Source organism: Ixodes scapularis, unplaced genomic scaffold, assembly GCF_016920785.2.
Source record: "Ixodes scapularis isolate PalLabHiFi unplaced genomic scaffold, ASM1692078v2 PGA_scaffold10__122_contigs__length_95168666, whole genome shotgun sequence".
In the NCBI taxonomy this organism is placed as follows: domain Eukaryota; kingdom Metazoa; phylum Arthropoda; class Arachnida; order Ixodida; family Ixodidae; genus Ixodes; species Ixodes scapularis.
The window spans coordinates 40,559,729-40,578,002 of record NW_024609836.1 but is presented as its reverse complement, the minus strand read 5'-3'; positions in this window follow the sequence as shown (position 1 = coordinate 40,578,002).

Here is an 18,274-nt window from a genome sequence, read left to right as displayed (position 1 = left end):
GAGACTACATTCACTAATCGGGACGTCACGCCTTTTTCGGTTCCCCTCCTCCTGCAACATCGAGCCGCCCTCCTGAGACACCCCATTTCTATATCGGACAAAGCGGGAGACGTCTGAACGCAGGGCTAGGAGAGCATCATAACAACACGAACAATACTGTATCTGGCCATCTAGGGAATCACTGCCGAGGAAACTGTGCTTGGGATCCCGATTTCACAAACGCAGAGGGCGACCCTTTAATTAGAGTAATTATTGAGGCAGAGAATAACGCGCGACTCGATGACAATCCAAGCAGCACAGAGTTGGCGAATCATCGGCCAATGGCTGGCAATGGTCCTTGGCCAAGTGGCCAGACAGTGGCCAGAGACTGGTCGGTGACTGGCCTTTATCTGGCCATTGGCCAATGGCCACTGGCCATCAGCCATTGGCCAAGCATTGGCCAGTGAATGGCCACTCTCTGGCCACTGGCCAAAAGACCATCGCCAGACATTGGCCATTGCTTGGCCAAAATCCGTGCTGCTTGGGAAGTGTCTCATCGCCCCTTCCGTTTTTTTGCCAAAGAATTGGCAAAAAAACGGAATTGGAGATCTGGCGCCGACATGGCCGCTAGAAACTTACGCCTCGTATTCCTTCAGGTGGTGCGGTTCGTGGCAGCCTTCCATGACGCTGCAGCGACGGCGTGTTTCGTCTCGGATGACAATGCCTTCCAAGAACAAGTTTGCCCGGCCTTTGTGTTCTGGGATGACCCCTCGCCGCTGGTCATGACAGCGCTACCGGCACTTCTCGACCATCACATCGACTGGCAACCCTGGGCATTCGATCACGGCAGAAAACTACAAAAGCTGCTGTCGCACCCTGTCACTTCGGGATCTGGCGCCGACATGGCCGCTAGATCCCGATCCCGACGTGCCGCTTCAGGTGTGTTATTCTTACCTTCCTATTAACGGTAAACCTATGAAGAAATCGGCGCCAGAACCCACTACGGCTGTAACTGTGATTGCACGTTTCGTGACCTCGTTTTGTTTGGGATGTACGCGTCTTGTCCAAAATCAACTTTTGCTTGCTGGTGACGTAGAGCGAAACCCAGGGCCCCTGTCTCCCGAGCAGGAAAAGCAGATGTTTGACGTTATCATGACCATACCGTCAATGCAACAGAGACACTCGGAAATTCTTGAAGAAGTCCGTTCTATTAGAATCACCAACAGATTCTCGAACAAAAGGTGACGGCGCTAACAGACAAGATAAAGCAGGTTGAAGATAATGTAGCATCCGTACTCCCGCTAAAGGCTGAAGTGGCACGCCTTGCAACTCAATCCGATAAGCTTTCTTCAAGTATCACGACCTTACAGGACTGTCACGATGACCTAGATAATAGGTCTCGCAGAAATAACTTTATATTTTTTGGCATTTCAGACGTTCAAAATGAAACATGGGCTACATCGGAGGAAAGGATTGTGTCATTTTGCTCCGAAAAACTGAACATCCAGATTGATTCTGCTGCGATCGAACGAGCTCATAGACTAGGGCGTTTTACGCTCACAAAAAAGCGGCCCGTGATAGTGTTCCTATTATTTCAAGATAAGCAGCGAATGCTCTCAGTCGTTGGAAGGCTAAAAGGATCTGAGTTTGCGATTAGTGAGGACTACTCGCAAAAAGTTCGCTTGGAAAGACAAAGGTTGCTTAAGTTTGCTAAGGACCGCGGAGGGGACTTCAAACTGCATTTCAACAAGCTAAAAAAGGCTAATCAGACTTACATGTGCAACAGCACTACAGACACTGGGACAAGGAAGGAGAGATAGCCACTACCGATTACTAGGCACAAACAAAGAATTGTCAATAAAAATAACTCTGTTTGCATTGTCGTGAATTGTCGGAGCCTAAAGAACAAAATAATAGAATCTGCCTCCCTCTTGGAAACAATAAAGCCACACGTGGTCCTTGGCACAGAGTCCTGGCTCGATAATACAATAATGGACAGTGAAATGTTTCCGTCCACGTATGGCTTTTACAGGAAAGATCGCAGCGTGCAGGGTGGAGATGTCTTTGTCCTTATTCATAATAGTCTTAGTAGCCTCTCTGTCAATATCGAATGCAACGCATCTGAAACTGTTTGGTGTAAAGTTATGCTCCGGGATGGCTCCTCTGTAGCGTTTGGTTCCTTTTATAGACCACCCGGCGCAAACACTGCACAGCTCCTCCTTCAACTAAGCAATATCCTTTTGAGCCTTGAGGCAACATATACCATTCTTGCAGGCGACTTTAACCTGCCAAATGTAGAATGGGTCTCTTTTCAGCCAATCATTCAGACCACGTCTCTTCTTTATACAGCGTTTCGTGATATGATCAATGCACACTCATTATTACAGTTTGTGGAAACGCCAACAAGGCTTGGTCCTACGAGTGCTAATGTGCTAGATTTGTTTTTATGCAGTGACCGTAATATTGTGTCCTCTGTTCTTACAATACCCGATATAAGCGATCATGAGGTTGTTGTCGCAAAAATGTGCTGTAATGCAACGCGCCGTCGCAGTTCACAACCACGGAAAGTGTTTTTCTATGAAAGCGGGGACTACGGTTCGCTATCGCGTGACCTGGATGCATTTTTTCAAGAATTCCAGCTGCATACTTGAGCTTTAGATATTAATTCAGCGTGGAATCTTTTTAAGACAAAAATTTTATCTTTAACCCAGACGTTTGTTCCATCACGTATCATATCGGCAAAGCGCCTAAACGAGAAACCGTGGATGAATAGAGAACTTCGAACATTGATAAGCAAAAAGAATCGTTTGTTTTGTCGGTATTGTCAATCGAGAGAAACTCTGTTGTACTTTAAGATGAAAGAAATGAATGGGAACATAACAAAAGAAATGTGCAAGGCACAAAACAAGTACGAAGGAACTCTCTCTGAAAAACTCAAAAGAAACCCTAAGGGAGTGTGGAAATACGTAAAAAAACAAAAAAATTCTAGTATTACTATCCCCGATGTAATGGATGGTATAGACTATAGCAACGATCTAGGAGGCAAGGCTGAAAGCTTCAACTTGTACTTCCAGTCAGTGTTCACTAAGCCAGGCAGCATGGTTGGTAGCCTACGGAATTTCAATGGGTTTTCACTTATGAATGACATAGAGTTTTCAGAGCACGGCATCACTTTGCTCTTAGAGAAGATCAAGATAGGCTCAGCCCCTGGCCAAGACCGCATTTCTAACTATATTCTGAAAAATTGTGCCCCCTCTGTCGCTTCATATCTAATAGTCTTGTTTAGAAAATCATTTGAACAAAGTGAGTTACCTCTTGATTGGAAAAATGCAAATGTAGTCCCTGTGCATAAAAGTGGAGACAAAACAAAAACTTCTAACTATAGACCTATCTCTCTGACAAGCGTTTCCTGCAAGACACTAGAACACATTATTTACACTAACTTAATTAGTCACCTACAAGGTAATAATTTTTTTCACTCAACGCAACATGGCTTTAGGACGGAATTATCTTGCGATACACAGTTAGTAGAGTTTACCCATGATATCGCTACATCGATAAACCATGGTAGCCAAGTTGATTGTGTCTTTTTAGTCTTTCGGAAGGCATTTGATTCAGTATCGTACACTCTATTGCTGCAAAAATTATCTACCATTAATCTTCCAAATACACTCCTTAAGTGGCTTGAAGCCTATCTCGTTGGAAGGAAGCAAAATGTTGTCCTCGACGGTTTGAATTCGTCATATGTAAGCGTCTTATCAGGTGCCCCGCAAGGATCTGCGCTCGGTCCCCTTCTTTTTTGATATACATAATTGATTTAGCTGTGAATATTTCTAGTCCCGTCAGATTATATGCCGATGATTGCTGCGTTTACCGTGACATCACATGTGAAGCGGACTCTGAACTTTTGCGAAATGACCTGAACTCTATTTTATCCTGGTGTCAAACATGGCACATGACTCTGAACCTAGACAAATGCAATCTGGTCAGGTTTACTAACAAACGACGACCGCTTCTCACGGAATATTTCCTTGGTGGCACAAGCTTATCTTTTGTTTAAGAATATAAGTATCTAGGCGTTCTTTTTTCCAGCCAACTATCCTGGAACTCTCATGTTAACTACCTGTCCTCTAAGGCCAGCCGCACATTGAACTTCCTTAAACGTAACTTTAGGCAAGCACCTGCAAAACTCAAAGAAACTTTATATATGGCAAACGTGCGTCCGATTTTAGAATATGCTTGCGCCGCGTGGGATCTTTACACTAAGACAAGTATAGATGAGCTCGAACCAGTCTTATACACGTTACTAAAAAGAAGTAATCGATTACAATTACTATTACTCTTGGCTAAAACGTATTTGATTAGATTACTTGATTACTCGACGGCAAAAGTAATTGGACATTACTTAAAGAAGTAATCGTTACTTTTCCGATTGCTTTATTGTGTGAAGACACATCTTTAGCGCTCATAACAATGAACTACTTCCAACCCATATTTCACATTTGCACAAGTATTGAAGAAGAAAAACTGGCTCCCTCTTCGTGGTCGTTGCACCTTCACAATGCGGACACAAGCATAAAATTCGTTTGAAGACGTTTAATGATTTGGGCGGTCGCCAGTGTGTGTGTGTGTGTGGGGGGGGGGGGGGGGGGGCAGCGGATGGGTTCTAGATCTTGTTAAGCTTGAGCAAGGGTTGTCGCTCAAAGTTTGCGTCGCTCATTTTTTTTATTCACATGTGGATGAGCTCGCATGTTATACAAAAGAGCAGCAGCTCCAGGATTTGAAACGGATCATGTGTAGTATCCATTAGCGGAAGAGATCGCCCCGACCACTTCTCAACTCAAAATATTAGGGAGTTTTAGTAGACCGTGTTTCCCCCTCCGCCAGCCCTCCACTACGAAGAAACCGCCACTGCGCCTGCGCGCCGATGGCCTTGGCTGTAGAGTTCCGGGTAGCGGAGAGGCTTAGCGGAGCGGGAAAAACGGTCTACTAAAACTCGCTATTGCTTGTCACAAAGACCACGTAGGGAAAATGGGGAAATATTTCAACTGCCTTTGTTATATTTTGCATCCACTTTAGGCATTCTTCGGTTCTGGTTCTCCTACGGGCTGCGAGTAGGTACCCTAAGCAGGATTTTTTTAATTTCTGTGTGTGTGTGCGTGAGGGTGCTAGTTTGAACGAAGCTACATTCTGCTTCCTCAAACTTCTCCCTGAATGGCCTTTGTCACGCACTGTGCCTTCCCTGGGGCTTCCCACTCCCAGTCCCAGCTCGAAAAAAAAAAAAAAAAGAAACGGACATTCCACAGAAACTGTACATAGAAAGAGATTGACCTCGTTTCCTACAGCTCCGCAAAAATCTCTTCTTTCCGTTCGAAAAAAAAATAAGCAAATTTTATTTTTGTCATTTCATAAAAAAAAGGCGTGCGACGGGGGAGGGGGGGGGGGGGGGGTGGGTCCTGTGGGCAAATTGTAACGGTTACAAGTAATTTTATTACTTCAAAAAGTAATCAGATTACTCTTGTGATTACTGCCTAATAAAAGTAATCAACTGATTACAAAATTACTCCAAAAAGTAATCTATTACAAGTAATTTGATTACTTGTAATGCGTTCGGTACCAGTCTGGCTCGAACGCATACAAAAACGTGCAGCGCGGTTTGTGACTGGCGATTATGATTTCTTTAAAAGTTCCTCTGCTATATGTACCAAATGAGGGTGGCCTTCGCTTGCTGACCGCCGAAAATATCTTAGACTGGCTTTATTTTATAACACATTTAATAACAGAAATGGCATTAATAAAGAACAATACATAAAAGAACCAACTTATGTGTCTCCCCGTACAGATCACCCAATGAAAGTCCACGAATACAGGTGCAGAATAGACATATTTAAGTATAGTTTCTTTCCCCGTACAGTACATGATTGGAACAACTTACCAGCTGAAATCGTCTCTGCTCCACGTTTCTCATTTTTTACAACGCTACAAAATTTTCTGTTAAATTAGTTATCTCTGTTTTGCTGTCAATATCTTATTATCTTTTTCTTGGTGTTTATGTGGTCAAGTTGCTGTGGTGTTATCTACATATTTGCCATTGCTGTCATTGTCAATGTTCCCGCGTCACGCAGCCTGCTGTTTATTATGTACTATGCATTTGTGTATATCTTGTACTGTCTTACACCCTACAATAATGCCCTAGCAAGGGCGCTGTAGGCAACCGAATAAATAAATAAATAAATACTACTTGCTGAAGTACTCAAAGTAATGAGAGCAAATTTTCAGGTTGTCTTTCCGTGTTTTTTTTTTCGTTTCTTTTCACACAATGGTCTTGTTTCTTAGAAAGAAGTGGAAGAAGAAACGCGAGTTGTAAGTAGGAGCTGTCTTTGTCCTTCTATGTGTCCTCTTTTGTCCTTCTTCGTAACGAGCTGTTGCTGCTAATATGATTCCGAGATGCGTTGAGCGACGCGACGCTATCGACGCGATGACAACAGGCGGGACCGAAAAGGGCGGAGGAAGGAGAGCCCCAAGGAGAATCCTAAGAGGACGATGTCGAGAAGCTATACCTGGTGACCACCCGATATTTTCACGGGTGGTGACCAAAACAACAAAAATAAATAAAGAGGAAGAAATAAACGTTTAATGTGGCGAACTTGAGCCAAAAATGAAGGGGTACAAAAGATAATAACAGAGCGTCGCGGGCGTCGAAGTCGGCGTAACAGTAGGGTCGACCGCTGGGGCGAGACTGACTCCGGTTCGCAACGAGGAGCCCCTTATGTACCATGCGTAAGCTTCTGCAATAATCAGCGTAGAATGTTCGACGCGTAGAACATTCGGACCTCGAACACGCACAGGATTCTCGAATTTACCAGAAAACTAGATTGCAGGAATAACAGAAGATGCGTCGCTCCCAGGGATCGAACCCTGGCTTTTCGCGCGGGAGGCAGGCACGATAACCCTTAGGCCACGCGCGCCGCGGACTCCTTGGCCAGCTGCGCGCGCAGCAATATGGCAAATGTATGCGGGAGTACTATGTCTTGTTTTTGTTCAACGCCCTCCATGACTTTATTTACCAAGTCACATCATCGAAGACGCTGAAACAGGAACTCAAGTGCTTCAATTTGGACACGAGTTAACTGCCTTTCAAAATGAGTGTATAGACTAGCTGTTTGTGAGATGCTAGCTGTGTGCTAGTTTAAATATTATTCTTTTATTCATTTTTTTTGGTTTTAATTGTGTGAATTTTATTTTACCTTTGTACCTAGGCAGGCAGATATGTCCTTTTTTTCAGGGTTTCATCACACAAGCTTTTATTGGTTTTGATGTACCCGTATTTGCATCCCACTTCTCCCGTTTGAGTGGGTCAATAAATTATTATTATTATCATTATTATTATTATTTTTATTAATATTATTATTATCATCTTTATCCTGTTACGTCACGGCCCGTTTATCGAGTGAGTGTCAATATTGGAGGTTCGGAGGCATTTTATATGATGTATTCTTTAAATCGCGAGCTGAAAGTTCGGGGGCACTTCCACGAGGGGGTCCTGGTATCTGGCGCAACGGTTCTATACAAAAGGAATGACAATCTTAGAGTGGAGGGGCCCTTTAATTGAAATATCTGTCAAAAATATTTTACGCCATATGTACATGGTGTCAATTAAAAGAAAAAAAAAAAACTAGTTTCCTCAAAATACACTCACACGTGGCCCCAAGTAAGTATACAAATATGCTGGCACCATATGCGATCCAAATAAACAAAACATCAGGCACATTATTGTAGTCGTACTGCGCACCAGTACGATACTACAGCACTGTCTTTAATAACAATGTTCGAGTCTCGTGACATAGCTCAAACGCATTCTGTCTTCCTCACCTCAGAAGTGAGGAGTCGGCAAGACGAATTGATTACTTAGAGACTGAGCTGTATTGTAGACTTCCCCATGTGTTCCAAGATTTGTGTTGAAGTAGCGTCGCATTATAAATATGAACCAGCCCCTTTATCTCATCCATTAATTAACCGGCTATGAAATAAAGAATGAAAATTTAATGATTGAGCGAATTTGAGTGAGGGACTAAGTGCTTCTTGACCGAAGGCACAGGTCTGAGCGCGAGTGAGAAATTGAGTGGGATCACGGATATGTTATAAAAAGCACACATACCTAGTACTGTTTTTACATAACCGGTCATAAACACTGGAGTTTAGTTACGTTTCTCGGAAGCAGCATTGACGTTAGACACTGCGCCTCTAGGTGAGGAAACATTTCTATCGAAATTCATCAGTTTAATCAGCAGGGAAGCTTTCACATCTAAATTAAATTGCGCATGGAGGTAGGAAGCTTCTGGAGGGGACGTGACGCCACCAAAGGTAAAGCCAGAAGTGCAGAGGTACACACCCCTAACGATGAGCAATGCAATAAGGTGGTTTTGATCATCGTTAGGGGCATGTCCCTCCATACTGCAGGCTTCACGTTCCTTACTCCATCAAATCGTGCTGCATGTATGTTTAAACTTCGGGAGGTTGGTCAGTCTGAATGGGCGTCTGGTGTATCCGCTATAGATGACAGATCTAGTCAGAGTAGTAACACTGTCAAGTCAGGCTAATTCATCACACAGTGGTTATTCGCCTCGAGATCGAACAGAGTCGCCACCGTGTGGCCGATGTTGGAAACACTGGCAGTGTCGATACCGCCGCACGTCGTCTGCTCTCGGCGCACGTTGAAACATGGATCCTTGCGACGATGAAGGCTTGTTTTCGGGTAAACTGCGCTATTTACGTTGTGAATGCTTGTTTCTTCGAAAAGGTTGTGTCGTTCCACAAGAGTGAAAGCACTCGAAAGAGAGATCGAATACCAAGCCGAAGGCTTATATAATGTTGCTACTGTGGTTGTTGGTGTGATGCCGTTATTTGTTTGTTTCAGTGCCATTGGATACCATTATGGAGTACATTGCCTACGGAAAGCAGTGCCTGTCACTCAAGCCTACAAAGTTTTCGTTTGCTATAGTAAACTAAAGTTCCTGGGTTATGTCTTGAGCAACGAAGGTGTTACCCCTTTACCAGATAAGATTTCTCGGACACGCTCTGAGAAAGAAGCCTTGAATACCAAAGCAAGCAAGTCAAATCGCTAGAAAATTGTACATGTCAGGGACTCGCGTCGTTCTAAAAAAAGCACACACAAAAAAAAAAAAAAAAAAGCTTGGCAAATCTCGCAGTGAAGCTCGGCGCGTACCTTCGGCGACTGGTGGAAGTAGGTGCCCATCGCCGATGCCTTGCCACTCACAAAGCAAATAACGCGTTTAAGGACTTATAAGTTTTAAGTCATTGTCACGTATACGGCCAGGCGGTTCAAATAGGTAGTCGTGAAAATGCTCTCACGATTTGGGGTGAGAAGCTGGCGAGGAGTGCTTCTGTTTTTCTCACTATGGGTAATGCCCAAGCTATGCACGCGGTGACGTTTTAATTTTCATCTTGCATAGAAGCTTGGCACTGCACCTGCTTGCACCAGCAGAAGAAGATGAAGTGCCGCCACTCTGGGCTGTGAAATAATTCCAACAGGCGCGGATTGCCAAACTTCTCGCCGTGAATACCTTCGGCAGATTTGTCATTCCTTTGAGGAACAAGTGTTCGCTCTTCTCATGTAAGGGATAAGGAAGGGGTGTCGGTCCAGCATAAGTAAATTCTGGAGGTACCGCAGTTTGTCCTCAGGTCTCAAAAAACAGCAAAAACAAATGGCCAACCATAAGCAACATACTCTCCTCAGACGTTCGGCCATGATTTTATGTTTAGCGTTCAACACCTTGTATACGATACGAGTTGGAGCCACCAAATAAACTACGCTTAGAGTGTCGGAAGTTCATTCCCCTACTACTTTATGGGCGCCGCCATTTTGGTGCTTAATGCAGAGCGGATACGACTGGCGGTCATTGCCATTTGAAAATGCGATTTTTGCAGCTTCATATACGCTCTCAAGAATCTCAAGCAATATCGTTTCTCTCGTCCAGGATTGTTTTAACACTTCTGGAGGACAACAAAGCGTTCCTTGCGAATTCGCGTAAAACTTAAGACAACTGGCAACCGCGATATTTAACACCAAGGTGGTTGGAGTGTCCTTACTCTGAAGTGCAGCTTATTTAGTGAAATCACATTAAAATAGCGTACGACCAGAGAGGAAGCGAAGGCAACACAGAGCGTTGACTCCTAACTGATATGTATTGTGAAGGAAGGATGAAAACGAGGCGTCAGAAATAAAACACACAAGATAAAAAAGCGTCGGCTAGGAAGTAGCCTAGGAAGTAGCCTTCCTAGCCAACGCCTGCAACGATCAACTTCGGCCGGCCTAAAATTTTGTTTTCTTATTTTTGTGTTTTTCTAGAATTTAGTTGGGTTTCTTTTTGTGGTGTTTTCTTGTTCTTCTTCCTTTTCTAGCACAACTCAGTCGCGTATTGCTGGTTTTCCTTTTTTTATCGTGAGTGTGTGTGCGCGTGCGTGAGTGTGCGTGTGCGTCGTGTGTGCGTTCGTGTGTGTGCGTGTGTGTTTTAATTAGGAAGACATATTATGCGAAGAGGTTGGCCACAAACTTTTCGTGGCCGTCTACTTTAAATGTAAAGGGGAAAGGGAAGAAGAGAGATACGCAGGAAGGATAAGAGCGCATGAAGGGCAAGAGCTCGGAACTTCCCCGTAAATAGGCGAATATTTTGCGGCGGCTTGCAGTAATTAAAAAAATGTGTTAAAATCACTTAACTACAGTCCGTTGCAACCTAAGAACGAAGGGCGAGGGTAAGACGGGCCGGGGAGGAGGAAGCAGACGGAACGCTGGAGAAGGGAGGGGGAAACCCCCTTCTCTTTTAGCGTTCCGTCTGCTTCCTCCTCCCCGCCCCTTCTTACCCTCGCCCTTCGTTCTTGAGTATGGGAGAATACTTCAGAGTATAGGAGAATAATTCTTACGGTGAGTAAACTAAATAACATTTTAATACACTTTTTATTCAGTAAAAATAAACATATGGTTAAAAGAAAAGCTTGTTGAGCTTCATTTAAAACCATACATTATGTAAACTTGAGAAAGATTTGGGGTGCGTGCGAAACGGTGTGGTGCGTGAAAGGTTTCACTCGTGCGACAGGCGCTATGGTAGCGGCCCAAGAAACGCGGATGATAATCTTCTTATCCGCCTTTTCGCGCCGCCAGTATTGCGATTGTTGCAGGAGTGGAAATTAAAGCGTACGTCTGTCCTTACCACGTGCTTCAATGTTTTCTAAAATTGATATAAGGGTTTTAAATGACGTTCTACAAGTTTTCAATTAAACCCACGTGTTAATTTTAAGTTGTCGAAAAGTTAAATAACAGATTGTAGTTAATTATCCAACTTATCGTGACGATTATGCAGTCCTATAATATGTTATCTTGGTCGCATACCTTACCTGCACAAACCGCACTAACCTATTTTTCATGGAAATTTAGAGCGCAGCTCTTAGGCGCCCGTTTCCGTTACTTGCGGCGTCAGGGTAAACGCGCTAAATTTAGCGGGAAAATCGACGTCACGTGACCTCAGCACCAATTCCCTGCTAAATTTAGCGGAGAATTTCAGTTTCTCAGCTAGATCTAGCGGACAAATTCAGTTTCTCCGCTGAATTTAGGATAAGAGTTCAGTTTCTCCGCTAGATTTAGCGGGAATTCGACGTCACATGACGTCAACACCAATGCAACCTCCTGCTAAAATGGAGAAACTGAATTTGTTCATAAGTAACATAACACCATGCAATGTGACGTCATTTCCGCCGCTGAATTTAGCGGGGAAACTGAATTAATGTTGAGGTCTCGTGGCGTCAATTTTTCAGATAAATTTAGCGGGGAAACTGTGGAAGGACGGGAGGATATGGAGGAGGAGAAGGGAAGGGTACGGAGGAGGAGGATCGGAGGGTGCGCAGCATGAGGAGGCGAGGGAGTAGAAGAGGAGAGGGTACGGAGTAGGAGGAGTGTCACACCCTCTTCTCCGTACCCTACCCTCCTCCCCCTCAAAAGCTGCGCTCTAATATCGCGTTACAGGGATTTGTAAACCTCTTTAAATTGCTTTTTCATGATAGTTGTTGAATTGAAATTTGTTTTGAATTTGTTCGAATTAAAAATAAAAGATGCAACCCACGACTGTCCGTTTCACGCATCAACATGAACGACTGCTTCAACTGGCGGCTCCTACATAGTAATCATATTGGACGCGCGAAGGAAAGAGTGCAATGCTTACCTTCGCGATGCACTTAGAAAAGTTTGAAAACTCGACAACCAGGCGCACGCTGACGTCAATAAAAAGTCAATAAAACATCGATTGCTGGAAAGTTAGTAAAAAGCGGCGCTCTTCTGGGCAAATCGGAGTGTTGATCGAGCTTTCGTTCTACATTCCCACTCCGTCAGTAACGTAATGTAATATTGCAAGAAAATCAGAACGCTAAAGAAAAAGAAAAATATGCTTCACAACCAAATAAAAATCAAGCCACATTTCTTCTAGTATGGCGGGGTTTACATGGAATAAAACGCCGTCATTAAACTGTACTTTACATTTAATTGGAAGTCTTTCTTTATTTCTTCGGTGATCGCAAGAATTTATAAAAATAATATGCGATGTTTAAAATACATCCCGTTTTAAGATATCACTGTTTTCTAGTTACGGCGGTTTAAATAAAATAAATATAATTATTTTAATTAAAGGAATATATAATTTTTTCTCCACCAGCATTTAAGGCTGATGGCTCTGTTCCTCAGCTTACAAAATATAAAAGCGCCGAAAACAAGGGAAGGACAAGAAACGATACAACACAAGACGCACTCGCAACTGTGATTTATTCGGAAAGAACACACATAATATAGGTGCCATTAGCTTGTCTATTCACCAGCATGTCGGTGGAAAACTTTCTGATCTATTTTTTTATAGGGCGATCGATGACTTAGTTATCAACCTACTGATCTATCTCAAGTTTCGCATGCCTCAGAAATTTCTCTGCTTGTTTTGTTTCTTCCACCTTGCTAGAATCTTAATGTCATGCAACTCAGGCGTATATGGGCATCTACTTTAGTGAATGGCAAGATGGCCAGAGGGGCTAGCTGGCTAGCACCAGTGGCAGCCGCTTGCTGGCGTGCACGGTCATTCAGTCAGCAGCCCGTCTGGCCAATGTACGCAGCGCCGCCTGCAGGGAAAAGGTATCTCGTAAACAACACCCTACGCTCACTCAGCAAATTTAGTTTTGGGCTTTATTTTGCAAGGATCAGACGGCTGCTTGGGGCTGCTGATTCTGAGGCAAAACGCAGAATCTTATTAGGCGCCGAGAAACTATGTGAACGTTGAAGCGCTTGGACGTTTTTTGGGGGGGACACGCGCAAGTGGCCTGAGGTTTACTCAAAAAACACCCGCTTAAGGGAAGCTACCGGTCTTGGACGTTAAACTAAGGCTGCTTGTGGACCACACCTGTTGGGCTTATCAGTTAAAATCTAAAAAGGGCATTTTTCCGTTTGGGTCGGCTCACTCAAAACTAGTTAAAAAAATTACCGCATCTCCACGTGGTGAATGATGTTGAATGGGGCGAAGCTCGGGTGGGTGCTGATGATACTGATTTTGGTCATAGGTTGTGCTGATGGTGCCGTTTTCATTCATGTCCGTAGAAGAATGTGTGGTTTTCTTCTTTTTTTTTTTTTTTAAGAAGACAGATCATAGAGCCCCCTATTTTTTTTCTTCTTTTTCTTTTTTTTTCACCTTATCTTTTTTTCTTGCTCTCGCTGCTGAACTCGCCAGCAGGGGCACGCCGGACGGCGGACGGACATACGGACATGGCTAGCCCCTAAAGAGGTATTCACACGAGGGAGAAATCCCGGGGATCTCTCCACGGCACGAGCATCCCGCGACGAAAACGTCAGGCTTTGCGATGTGCAAAACCCTCGCGTTTTCGTCTCGTGATGCGCGCGTGCCGGGGAGAAATCCCCGGGATTTCTCCCTCGTGTGAATACCACATAAGGAGCTTCGCCCCTAAAAGCATGGCCAACACGTGTGTGGAGGCTGATTTCAAGGAAGCTTGCAGACATGCTATACAGTATAGCTTTGCTCTACAGATTGCACGGCTGCAAGAAACGGGCTTTTCGCAGGTGTTTAACCGAGGTAGCGGAAAGTTTGGTGAAAAAGTTAGGAGGCACAAGAAAACCCGCCCGTGAGAGGCCCAATGTAAGATCTGCTGTTATCCCGTACTTAAACTCAACATCCACAATAAGAAAAAAAATCGCTGCTGCCGTTACGTTGATTTTCGAATAAATGTGTAGCATTTCTCGCCGCGGTTATATACAACAAAGCATGATGAATACAGCTTCTCAGCACTTTTCCGCGCGGTGAACACTCCCGAAATTTCTCTCTCCAGGGTGCAAGCAGATCAGGTCAGTGAACGGGAACACGAAGGACGTGCGCGCTATGCGCGGAAAACGACGGAGCCATTTCGTTGTTTTGTGTACGTGTTGTACATACAGGAGCGACGACACCGTGTGCAGGCTGCCCAGTGACATAGTAAGACGACTGCGCGCCCAGAACCGTGTTGCAGGCCGAAGAACGGAACCGCAGCCTGTGTGCGTCCAGAGGCCTCGAAAGCCGGCGACAGAAGATTCTAAGGGCGTCCAAAGCGCGCACCCGCAGCTCGACCGCTTATATCGAGAGGCTAGACGACAGGGCGCATAGCAACGGCGGCCACACGGGGTTAGCTGATTGTGGAAATCGACGGCGTGATGTTACACCTAGCAACCGAGATGAAATGGGAAACACGGGGCTAGGGAGTACTTTGCCAGCCGGCGGGGCGCCGCGAGGCTGAGGGTACGGATCGCCCAAGGCGGGTTAATATTTTGCAATGAGTTATCGCGCAGCGCCGATATTGGCGAAGGGGGACGCCGCAGGCGATCTTCGGTTGCTAGGCGTTACGTCAGTGGGGTGAAGCTCTCGGCTACTTCCGTCCCGCCGCGTATACTTATGACGTTTGTCCGGTCCGGCGAACTGCTTCCGATTGCCGCACTCCCAGCGGCTGTTGGCACTTGTTATTTTATTTTAAATAAAATTGATTCATATATCTAATGATGCGAAATAAAGATGAAGTTGTTTTGAAGGTGTGAATAGCTTCGAAGCTTGTTATTGTAACTTTCTCTTTCACTCTTTCAACGTGTCTGGGCGCGCTTTCTCTCTCTCCGAACCCGCGCCTCGCGCCTCGAGATGCGCTGGCCGCTGGCGCCGGGAAGTCGGTGGACCGTTAGAACGCGCGAGGGACGCGAGCCGGCGAGTTGTTTCGCTTCTGGGAGTGCGTCGCGGCGCGAGATTCGTCCCGCGTTCGTGCGCGCGCGGCTATCTTTTCTTTTTCGTGGGAACTTGTTGTTGGTGTAATGTGATCAAGCATGGATTTTCGTCATCAACACACCACCTGATGTGCCAAGTGGAGAAACAATGACTGCCGAAAGCCGGGATATCAATGGTTTCGAGTTCGAATGGACGTGCGGTACGCTCTTTTGGTCTTCTCTTGCTTAAGTTTCTGATTAGGTGTTTGCAACAAAACCCAACTGTCGCAGTGGTAGTGAGTATTAATTGTTTGATTTTGGCAATAGCTACAATGGTTTCCAATCACAAAACCAAATCCTATTATTGTTCAGGATTGCTCTTCACTCGCCGCGAGAAATATGTCGTTGTCAAATTACTGGAGACTTCTGTGAAGACTTTGTCATATCAAGATCGAGCACATATGCTCAATGGCAAACTTTTTGCTGTGAGCTGTTTATTTGGCACTGTTGTCAGCGATTCACGCGTCTGTTCGCGAGGAGTGAAAATATGAGCCTAAATATTTTTCGATTAACTGAGGATGAGCGATAGAGCGATCCGCTCTGGTTTCCTGTTTCGTTCAGCAGTGACTCACTCCTAAATTTAAGTGATAATATTAAAAACGAATGGGCAGGTTCTCGATGAAGACTCAATACCAAAGAGCTGAGCTGTTTTTCTTGGTACTCATTGCTTAGTTTCCTTTAGTTGCAATTAAGACACCGTCGTCGGTCTTTACTTATATGCTTACTTATATCAGATTTGCAAGGACGCATATCATCACCGTAGTCGCACGTAACCTTAACGTTTTATCCTGTTTTGTTGTTCATTTCTTTGTTTCTCGTGTGCGAAACAGTGAGAAATTTCGTCTGTATTTTCTACTGTCTGTTGAATAAAAATGAACGCAAAAGGACAAGCATTGCATATTTTTTGTGTATGTGTCGCTTTCGTTGCTTTGCTAGGTTTCTGCTGCTTTGCTGCTGGTCTCGCTTTTCAGTGCTGGCTTGTGTGCGTTTGAACGCACATTAACCAGCATTGAAATGTGAAAACCAGCCGCAAAGCAGCAGAAGCCTAGCAAAGCAACGCGCAAATCGGGCAAAAAAAAAAAAAAAAAAAGCTACAATATATATATTTTTAGCTCTAGGTGGCGCAAGCTACCGCCCATCCATCCAAACACAATGGCGCTGCCGTGCAGTTTCGGTTTTGGTTTCGCTGTGCCGCCATGTTGATTTTAGTACAGCCACCAGATACCAGGGGATTCAAATGGCGCTGCGGCCTCCCAGGGTTTTCCAATTTGCGTTCCATGGGCGGTATAGGAAGTTGCACTCCTCTGGTTACGTCACGGCGTAGCTCCCTATAACCAGCAAATTCAGTGCGGCCATCGTTGCTATGCGCGCCATCGCCAAGCATCTCGAGATATGCACCCCGACGTCAACTGTCGGCGCGTACAGAAGGAATTTCCCAGCCAGTTTCCAAAGTCAGTGGGGCTGCGGCGCCATCCCGTGGCGATGTTGCGAACTTTATACACGTGTGCTCCAAAGCCGTTCAAGGTCAGCGCATGTTCAGCGTGCTCAACTGTTAAATGTAACGCGGGAGCGGTGTCCGAAACTGATATCACAGCTGTCTAGCGATTAAATTAATGAAGCGGCAGCGAACACGGCGGCTTTTCTTGCGATTGTCACCACTCCGCAATACAATTATCGCATGACCTCCTCGTTTCTTTATCACCCACGCTTTAAATTTTTACTTGTTTTTTTTTGTTGTTTTTGGCACTCTGTTTAGTCACACCTACGCATTTACCATGCAGGGCTACAATTTCTTGGTGATCTTGCAGTTTCTCTGATAAAGGCCACCTTCTTTAAACAACAAAAAACAAAATCAAAGAGCAACATTTTTTTATTCTTTTTTATCACCGAGTCATGCATCGATGGTTGTCTTGGAGCTGGGAGTGTAACTCCAAAAAACAACAGCGGCATACGCTGCCAGATTGAGCCGGTAGATGACTCATGCAGCCTCTCCGGCCACCGCTCCCGCGTTATGTTTAACAGTTGAGTACACTGTACCAGGGCACTATAGTCGGTGACAGGTCAAGAACGAAGTTCAAGCTCCTCTCCCCCCCTTTCCACTTCAAAGGAGCGAGCGGTGGAGAGGAGGTCGCCTCCCGTCCAGCGTTCGCACTACTGAAGTGGAAAGATGTGGGAGGACCTTCCACTTCGGTCTTGACCTGTCATCGACTGTAGTTCTAAGTTCTAACATATTAAATGTGGCCCAACACTTCAACGTTCTCATAGTTTTCTCGGCGCCTAATAAGATGGTACGGTTTGGCCACCGAATAAACAGCCCCGAGGAGCCGTCGGATCATTGCAGCATAAAGCACAGAACTAAATTTGTTGAGTGTGCATCGGGTGCTGTTTAGGCGATGTCTATGTCGTTCGGCGCTGTGTACATTTGCGAGACGGGCAGATCAGTGTATGACTGTGCACGCGCGCATGCGGTTGCCACGCGTGCTAGTCCTTCTGGGCATCTCGCTATTCACTCCAGTAGATGCCCGTGTAAGCCTGTGTTACATAACATTACGATTCTGTAGCCTAGGTACAAAAACAAGACAAGCAGAGAATTGGATGAGGCATACGAAATTAGAGATAAAGGGGTAGGTCGCTTAAGTGAGGCATCAATCGCCATATATCTATATATCTATACATATATATATATATATATATATATATAATTGAGAAGGGAAAAACCCTTGGTGAAAACAGCAACAACGGACGATTTATTCTTTGACGTTTCGACCGGAGTCCGGACTTCACCAGAAAGAACTTTTACAGATGAACGCGGGTGGTATTCATACACTGCTACGGTCGAGTCCAAGTTTCAAAAATGGCGGGATGACGGCTCGAGTTTGCAAAGAAATGTAGGAAGAGTTCCAGATGGGCAAACGTTTATACAATGCTACGGTCGGGTCCAAATTTCGGGGGGTGACG